Below are 7,658 nucleotides of genomic sequence, written 5' to 3'. Positions count from 1 at the left end.
TAGATGATCTTTTAGATCAATTGAAAGAAGCTATTTATTTTTCCAAGTTAGACTTGCACAGTGGATACCATTAGGTCAGAGTTGCAGAACAAGATGCATGGAAGACTGCTTTCAAAACAAAGCAGGGATTGTATGAGTGGCTGGTTATGCCTTTTGGCTTAACTAATGCTCCTACTACTTTCATGAGATTAATGAATGATATAATCAGACCTTTTCTTGATGATTTTGTTATTGTGTATCTGGATGACATTCTGATTTTTAGAAAAACATGGGAAGAACACTTAAAGCATGTTAAGCAGACACTAGATGTTTTGAAAAGAGAAAAACTTCATGTTAAACTCTCAAAATGTGAATTTGGCAAAACATCTCTAAATTATTTGGGTCATATAGTAGGGGGTGGTGAATTGAAGATAGATCCCTCTAAGGTGGCATTCATTGTAAATTGGCCTAAACCCAAATTTGCTACAGAAGTTAGAAGCTTCTTAGGAGCAACACAATATTGGAGAAAGTTCATTTCTAACTTTTCCTTAATTATAGCTTCCTTGCATGCTTTAACATGATTGAACAAGGTGTTTCAGTGGGGAGGAAAACAGCAGAAAGCCTTCGACACCTTGAAAGAAAAGATTAGTACAACACTTGTACTAGCACTGCCTGATCTACAAAGACCATTTGAGATCCAAACAGATGCCAGTGACTATGCCATGGCAGCAGTGTTGACACAAAACGGTAAACCCATATGTTATCATTCTGAGACATTTAATTCTGCAGTAGTTAAATATCCTACATATGATAAAGAATTGTATGCATTAGTACAGAGTGTGAAAAAGTGGAAACATTACTTAATGGGCAAAGATACAGTAATACATACTGATCATCAACCACTTCAATATCTACACTCCCAAACTATGTTGCAGCAATCAAGACACTATAGATGGATGGGTTTTCTACAACAGTTTCATTTAGTCATCAGATATAAAAAATTCATACACAATAAAGTTGCAGACATGTTATCTAGACCCATTATAAATGCATCTACTATACTTAAGCATAATTCTGTGTTACATGAGAGTTGCATTGAACAATATGCTCAAGATATAGATTTCAAAGATGTATATGCAACTTTAAGTCAAGGCAAATGAATAGAAGAATTGGATTATCATGTAAAGGATTGACTCTTATATCATTATGGGAAGTTATGCATTCCACAAACTGAAAGAGTAAAGATAATAACAGAAGCACACACTTCTTTGATATCAGGTCACTTTGGGGTAAGTAAAATAGTTGCACAGCTGCAAAGATTTTGTTATTGGCCAAAAATGAATGAGACAATTTCTGATATGTAAGAGGGTGTACTATGTGTGCTAAAAGCAAGCCCAACAATAGAAAACTAGGCTTGTACACTCCCTTACCAGTTCCTTCTCACCCTTGGGAAAGTGTTTCCATGCATTTTGTTGGAGGACTACCTAAATCTAGGAAAGGTCATGATTATCTGTATGTTGTTATGGATAGGTTTAGAAAAATGTGTATTTTGATACCTTGTAATAAACAGAATACAACTGAACAAACTGCAAAGCTATTTTTTGAACATGTATGGGTTCATTTTGGATTACCCACTTCCATTGTATCTGATCGAGACACCCAATTTGTGGGGAAGTTTTGGTCAAGTCCGTGGGAACTGATGGACACCAAACTGAAGAAAAGCACAGCTTTTCATCCAAAAACTGATAGCCAGACAGAAGTAGTTAACAGGACAGTGATCCAGTTACTCAGAGGATATTGCAGCAAACATCCTAAGCTTTGGGATGAACAATTATGTTATGTGCAACATGCTTACAACAGAGAAAAACATTCTTCTACACAGAGATCTCCTTTTGAGACTTGTTTTAGTTTCACACCAAGGTCTCCTTTGGATTTTGTCTTTGGTAAAGACACCACAATTGAGGGACACAGTGATGTGGATAGGGCAACTAGGTTCATTGAACAGATCTAAGAGATCCACCAGGCAGTACAAGAATAGCTGGAAAAGAGCCAAGCCAAATACAAGGCAAGGCATGACAAGCATCGGATGGAGCATAGTTTCCAAGTTGGTGACCAAGTTTTGCTGTATATCAGCAAGGACAGGATGGAAGGTAAAGGTAAGAAGTTAAAGCCTATCAGGTATGGACCCTTCAAGATACTTGAGGAGATTGGTGAAAATTCTTTTCGCCTTGATCTACCAGCTTACATGCACATCTACTCAGTTGTAAATGCAGATTGCTTGATATTGTTTGAACCTTCACTAATTGAAGATCCCGAAGAGCAGAGTCAATTGCCTTCTATTTGTTATCACAAAATCAGTACTAAGGGCTGCAACCAAGCAAGATTTTATGTAACTCTTTCAACTAGACTTTAGACTAGGGATTAGCCTCCTTAGTCAGAGAGGGCTCTCTCACATACTTTTGATAAGAATCAATCACAACAACAGATGGCTAACTCTTCACACATTTATAAAAATAAAGCTGGTTGGAAATACAAAACAACACTTCTCCCATTGGGCTCATGGAGTCATACACTTCTACAGTAAACTATTGATCACTTAATCATAGAAGCCAAGGCATATAACGTTTAACACTCAAAACATCTCTCCAAAAACTCAACTCATTAAATAAGCACAGGAAGTCTGAGCACTAGGTGAATTCAGAGTGATTGCATATTTAGTGAGCTGTAAAATACATAAAAGATAATGACAAAACCACACATGTTCTGAGCCATAAACATATAATGAATCTTGGGAAGAAAAAGTAACTCTTGTATTACTGTCAAAGTCTTCTTACACAAGCTGATAAAAACTCTGTTTTTTATAAAATCTCCAACCTTTTTTACATCAGAGTTTTTCCTATATATAGGAAAACAAAACTACTACTACTTGAGACTCCTCCTCCAGCATGAGGGGAGCTCGAAATCCTATCATTAATTGCCTTATCTATATCTAAACAAATTTATTAAATACAAAGGTATTGCGCTGTGAATACATAGAGTCCCATTCCTATTGAAACTCTAATTCTATCTCCTCGTGTGCATTGATGCTTTCTTGAACTTTGACACCTGTACCATTTCTGTAGTGGCCAAGACATGCTGGAGAAACATTCACTGAACGAGCAGCTTCGGATACTTGCTGTGTGGATGACTCATTAGTTGATGAGGATATGTGCCCTGTTTTCACGGTTCCTGCCTTCCATTAGTCTTCATGTACTAAAAGACTATGCTCCAAGCCATTTAATACCTTTAATAACCACGCATAATCCAATATGCCTCATGATCTGGACGCTTTGTGAACTGAATAGGTGTACCACCTAAAATTTCGGTAACCCTACCAGAACCCTAACAATTCGGTCATAAAGTAACTTTAGGAAGACTTTTAGCAAAAAACAAAAAGTTTCACCTTTTTCTTCAACACTCACACCTGTCACCCTTTGAATACTTGGATAGCTTTATATAGTCTCCTTACTGGCCTCGAGTCATCCTTTTCAAGATTTGCTGACCTCAGCATCAATTTCATTTTTTCTCATAAAACAGTCATCTACAGCAGTTTCGTAGCGCGCTACGAAACTGCTGTAGATAATCAAAACAGAACATATGAATCTTAAAGCACTGTTGACTTAACTTCATGATTTCTTCAGCTACTTTGTACAGGTGTTAGGGATCCAAAAAGTTTCAAAATGATGGCAACCAAAATTTATCAAAACTTGAAAAGCAAATTTCCCCTTGGATTAATCAGCTAGTTTACCTAGCTTCTTCTTCAAACTGCTAACTTCTTTCTTCAAAGCCTTGTTTTCTGCTCTTAGGCTTGTGTTCAGCTGTTTCATGGTTTTTGCTTGCTTAAGGGCTGGTACTGTCCACAAATATGCATCAGACACTGAATCTTTTGTTTTCAATTCTAGTTTGAGATTGAATTATTTAGCTCCAGCTGCTACGAAACTGTTGTTCTGCCTGAAAAATGGGTCTCGGGACAGAGCTCATATCTTCTCACAGAAAACGTATTTGGAAAAACTAAAGGAGGTTTTGGTAAACCAATCCGTGTTTAACAAAAACCTCTTTTTGTTTTTTAAAACACTTCTCCAGCTGCGCAGAATCTGTCTTTGAAAAAGAGGTGTAACACAGGAAATTAAAAAACTGCACCTACAGCAGTTTCGTAGCGCAACTTTAGTCACTCGATTCTCCCAGATCATAATCAATCTGAAGAAAATGAAAGAGGTTTTTCTAGTTCAGTATGTTAAGAATAAAAACCTCTTTCCGTTTTCGAAAATATTCTTTCAGCCGCGCTAAATACCTCCTGGAAGCTAACTACTTAAAACAGAGAAGTATGCCTGTAACAAACATCACCTACATCAGTTGTAGCCAGTGTACCAGTATGGAGATCTCTCATTTTGAACCACACCACCTGAAGGTGGTCCTGTAATCAATGGATTACCATCCCCATCACCATTGCTCCTTCTATGCCAGGTTCATGCAATTCAACACAATTCCACAAGCCTGGGCTTTACTCTGGGCTAAATCATCAAGGCTTCCCGTCTCTAGAAATAAACCCAAGTGTGTTGCCCGCAAAAACCATTTTCTTTGACTGGAATCAATAGGCTGGCCCTTCCATGAAGAAAAGCAAGCTGGATCGTTTTCAAGATTGAGAAGTTCAAATGACAAATATGATGACTCTATAAAAATCAATCTTTCAACATGAAGTCTTGCTCTTGTGAAGCAGTTATCAACAATTTTGCAAATGTCTTGATCTAGCTTTGCTACATCTACCGGAATTGTAAAGTCAATCTTCTTGAGAGTGAAGTAAAGGGCGTTCACCGAAGTATCAAGTAAAACCTCACCAAGAATTACCACAATGCCATCAACCACAAAAGAAGTAATTCTTAAACATGATTCCTCTTGAAGATTAATTTTAATAAGCTGCAACTGAACAACTGTTTGTGATGGACCAAAAAGGCTCTGGTGTGGCTCTAAACACTGATTTATTGTTTGATCTGCTCCTGTATCATGTAGTTCTGGAGGGCGATTTGCTGTTCATTTGCAATAGGTTGCTCAATGCTACACTTTGATTTTGATATCTGATAAAATTTGAATCTTTCCCCAGAGGGATTTGGCAACAGTGGTGGATGCAAAGCATAAAAGTCACCAAGCACACATGCAGGAGCTTGAGAACATGCCACCTGTAAAATGCATCCACCCCAGAGCTATTTTGCATGACAATTGCTATGGATTCGAACAAAACCCCAGTTTCGTAGCACGCTACGAAATCACCTAAACAGGTAACGCTGTGAAACTGCCAAAAGGATTCATGCGCTGCAAAAACACTTAAAAATTATTACATGAGCTACGAAATAACCTAAAGAGCTTTGTGAGCAGTTTTGAAATTTTGGCATTAGAATTTTCAGTGATAACACTATTGATGACCTGCTACCTGAATACCTTAATGAATTGCAGGAAGACACAATTCTGGACAGGAAGGTGAGGAAGACACACCGGGGAGATGTTGAGTACCTCATAATTGGTCTCAAGGGTTCAAAGCCGAGTAGTGCAAAGTGGATAGAGATTGGACAAGTGAGACAATTGTACCCTCACTTAGTCAATGCTTGAAAAACCAACTTTTGGTGGTCCAAAAGCTTTTTCAGTGGGAAGGCCGTGATCCAAATTGGATCCATGAAGATTATCATAGTTCCATGACTGTATTAAGACGAGACAGACTTCGAATTTATGAACACAGAGCGATCAGGAAGACCTCTAGACAGTGGCATTTTGCAGCTGGCAAGGAATGACGAGGACCTAGGTCAAAGCGCGCTGATCGAGGCCCATGGAGATCGTGCAGGAGGCAAAACTGGCACTCGGGAAGCCCGGATCGGGAAATGGAGGCCATTTCAGATGTGTGATTAGCACTAATAGCGCATCACTGGGCAAAACCCCTCGAGAAGGAAAAAGCCCCGAAGTGCTTGGTCACATGGAAGCGAGGAAACCGTGGGGAAAGCGCTAAGGTGAAAGGCGGGACTCGCACTCCAAAATTGGCGGTATATCGGGGGCACCCTTGGGTGGTAAGCAGATTTGGAGAAAAACGAGCGATTCCACTGAGTGCCCGACGTGTGTCAGGCAGATGAGAGAGAAAACCGCCGCTCATCGTGCACTAATGGTCGAGTAAGTGAATCGCGTGAAATCATCGAATATCGTAGGATTTGGGGGCTCCATATCTGTCGGTGGAGATCGCGCACAACGGAGAAACCAGATTTGACAGGGGATTAGGCCACGACATAAAGAAGTTTGAAGTCCGATTTGACAGCTGAGATGGCAGATGACTCATTTCACATTATAATTGAAAAACTGAACCGTTGAGGACAAGCTGGCATAGTCGTAAGAGGATAAGTAGTCACTTCCCTGCGGGCCGATGGCAATGACGCAAAGGTAGGGAATTCCAAGTGAATAGTAGCAGGCAAACCGAAGGGGTGGAAGAGGAAGTGAGCAATTGTGAGACAGATTGTCTTTAAGCCATGAACAGAAACAGAACATGATACAAAGAAGAGGACAGAGAAGTGGACGAAGACAGAGAAAGAGAGAGTGAAGAAAAAGACAGTGAAGTAAGAAGCAGAAAATAGAGGGCTGAGCTAACCTAAGGTAACATCGAGCAGACAACAAGCTTGAGAGATTCAAGAAATCCCTGAGAGGATCTATCAGGAATTGAGCACCACATTGGGCTCTTTCCATTAAAGATCAGAGAGGTCAAAACTTGGAAAGGAAAAGAGTCTGTAGACTCTAGTGGCTTAGGGAATCAAAGAACCACCCTACCAAGCATTATCTGTTTCAGGAGACTCAAATTGAGCTCCTCATTGTAATTCTCTGCTTTAAAGACACAATAAAATAAGGCCACCACTGAAAGCTAGACCAATGACGTAGCCCTGGAGGATAGGGTGAACTCCTTATTAATTTTTGTGTTCTTGTATTTGCTTACTATGTCTCTCTTGCTGTTTTCCATTTTCCAGTGTCTATGTCTTTTGCAATTTGATCGATCCGTTGCCTAAAATAACATAGACACACACCAGCACATGAGTCTGTAATACCTTCATTCAATAATTCTTTAACTGAGATCACTCAAGAGTGATTTTCAGATCAAGTACGTAGGTGTCGGCTTACTGAAGGCTACAACCTTCTCACTTCCTCCAGGGACCGCGTTTCATAAATTTTTATTCTGGATACTCGTAGAACACAACATCAAAATTTGAAGGCCATGTTTCATCCAGTTTTCATACTGGACCCATCAACAACATTGAAGCACAAATAAATCACTACTGCAATACAACCATCAACTACACCTGCATCATCAATCTCTGAATCACCTAAACTCATTCAACTTCTGAACCTCTGACTCAACTGAATCAACCATTCTTCAACAAATCAACTGGAACAGAGAGATCACAGATTTGTACCCAGAACACGGCATCATCATTCAGAATCTACTGTAACCTCAAAACCAAACTTCAGAGTGTATACGTTATTTGGCAGATGCCAACCTGCGTATATACGTAGCTTCCCTGAAGCAAACCAACGTGTAGATCTGCAAACACTTTGCTGCACTTCTAGACTTCTAACATAATTACACATAGAGGATAAAACATGTGTTAGTGATCAGATCT

The sequence above is a fragment of the Pinus tabuliformis genome, chromosome Q (assembly GCF_031772625.1).
Source record: "Pinus tabuliformis cultivar Carrire ecotype Pingquan chromosome Q, CPIR1, whole genome shotgun sequence".
NCBI classification, from domain to species: Eukaryota; Viridiplantae; Streptophyta; class Pinopsida; order Pinales; family Pinaceae; genus Pinus; species Pinus tabuliformis.
The sequence above is the reverse complement of the archived record's forward strand: the minus strand, read 5'-3'. Positions refer to the sequence as shown.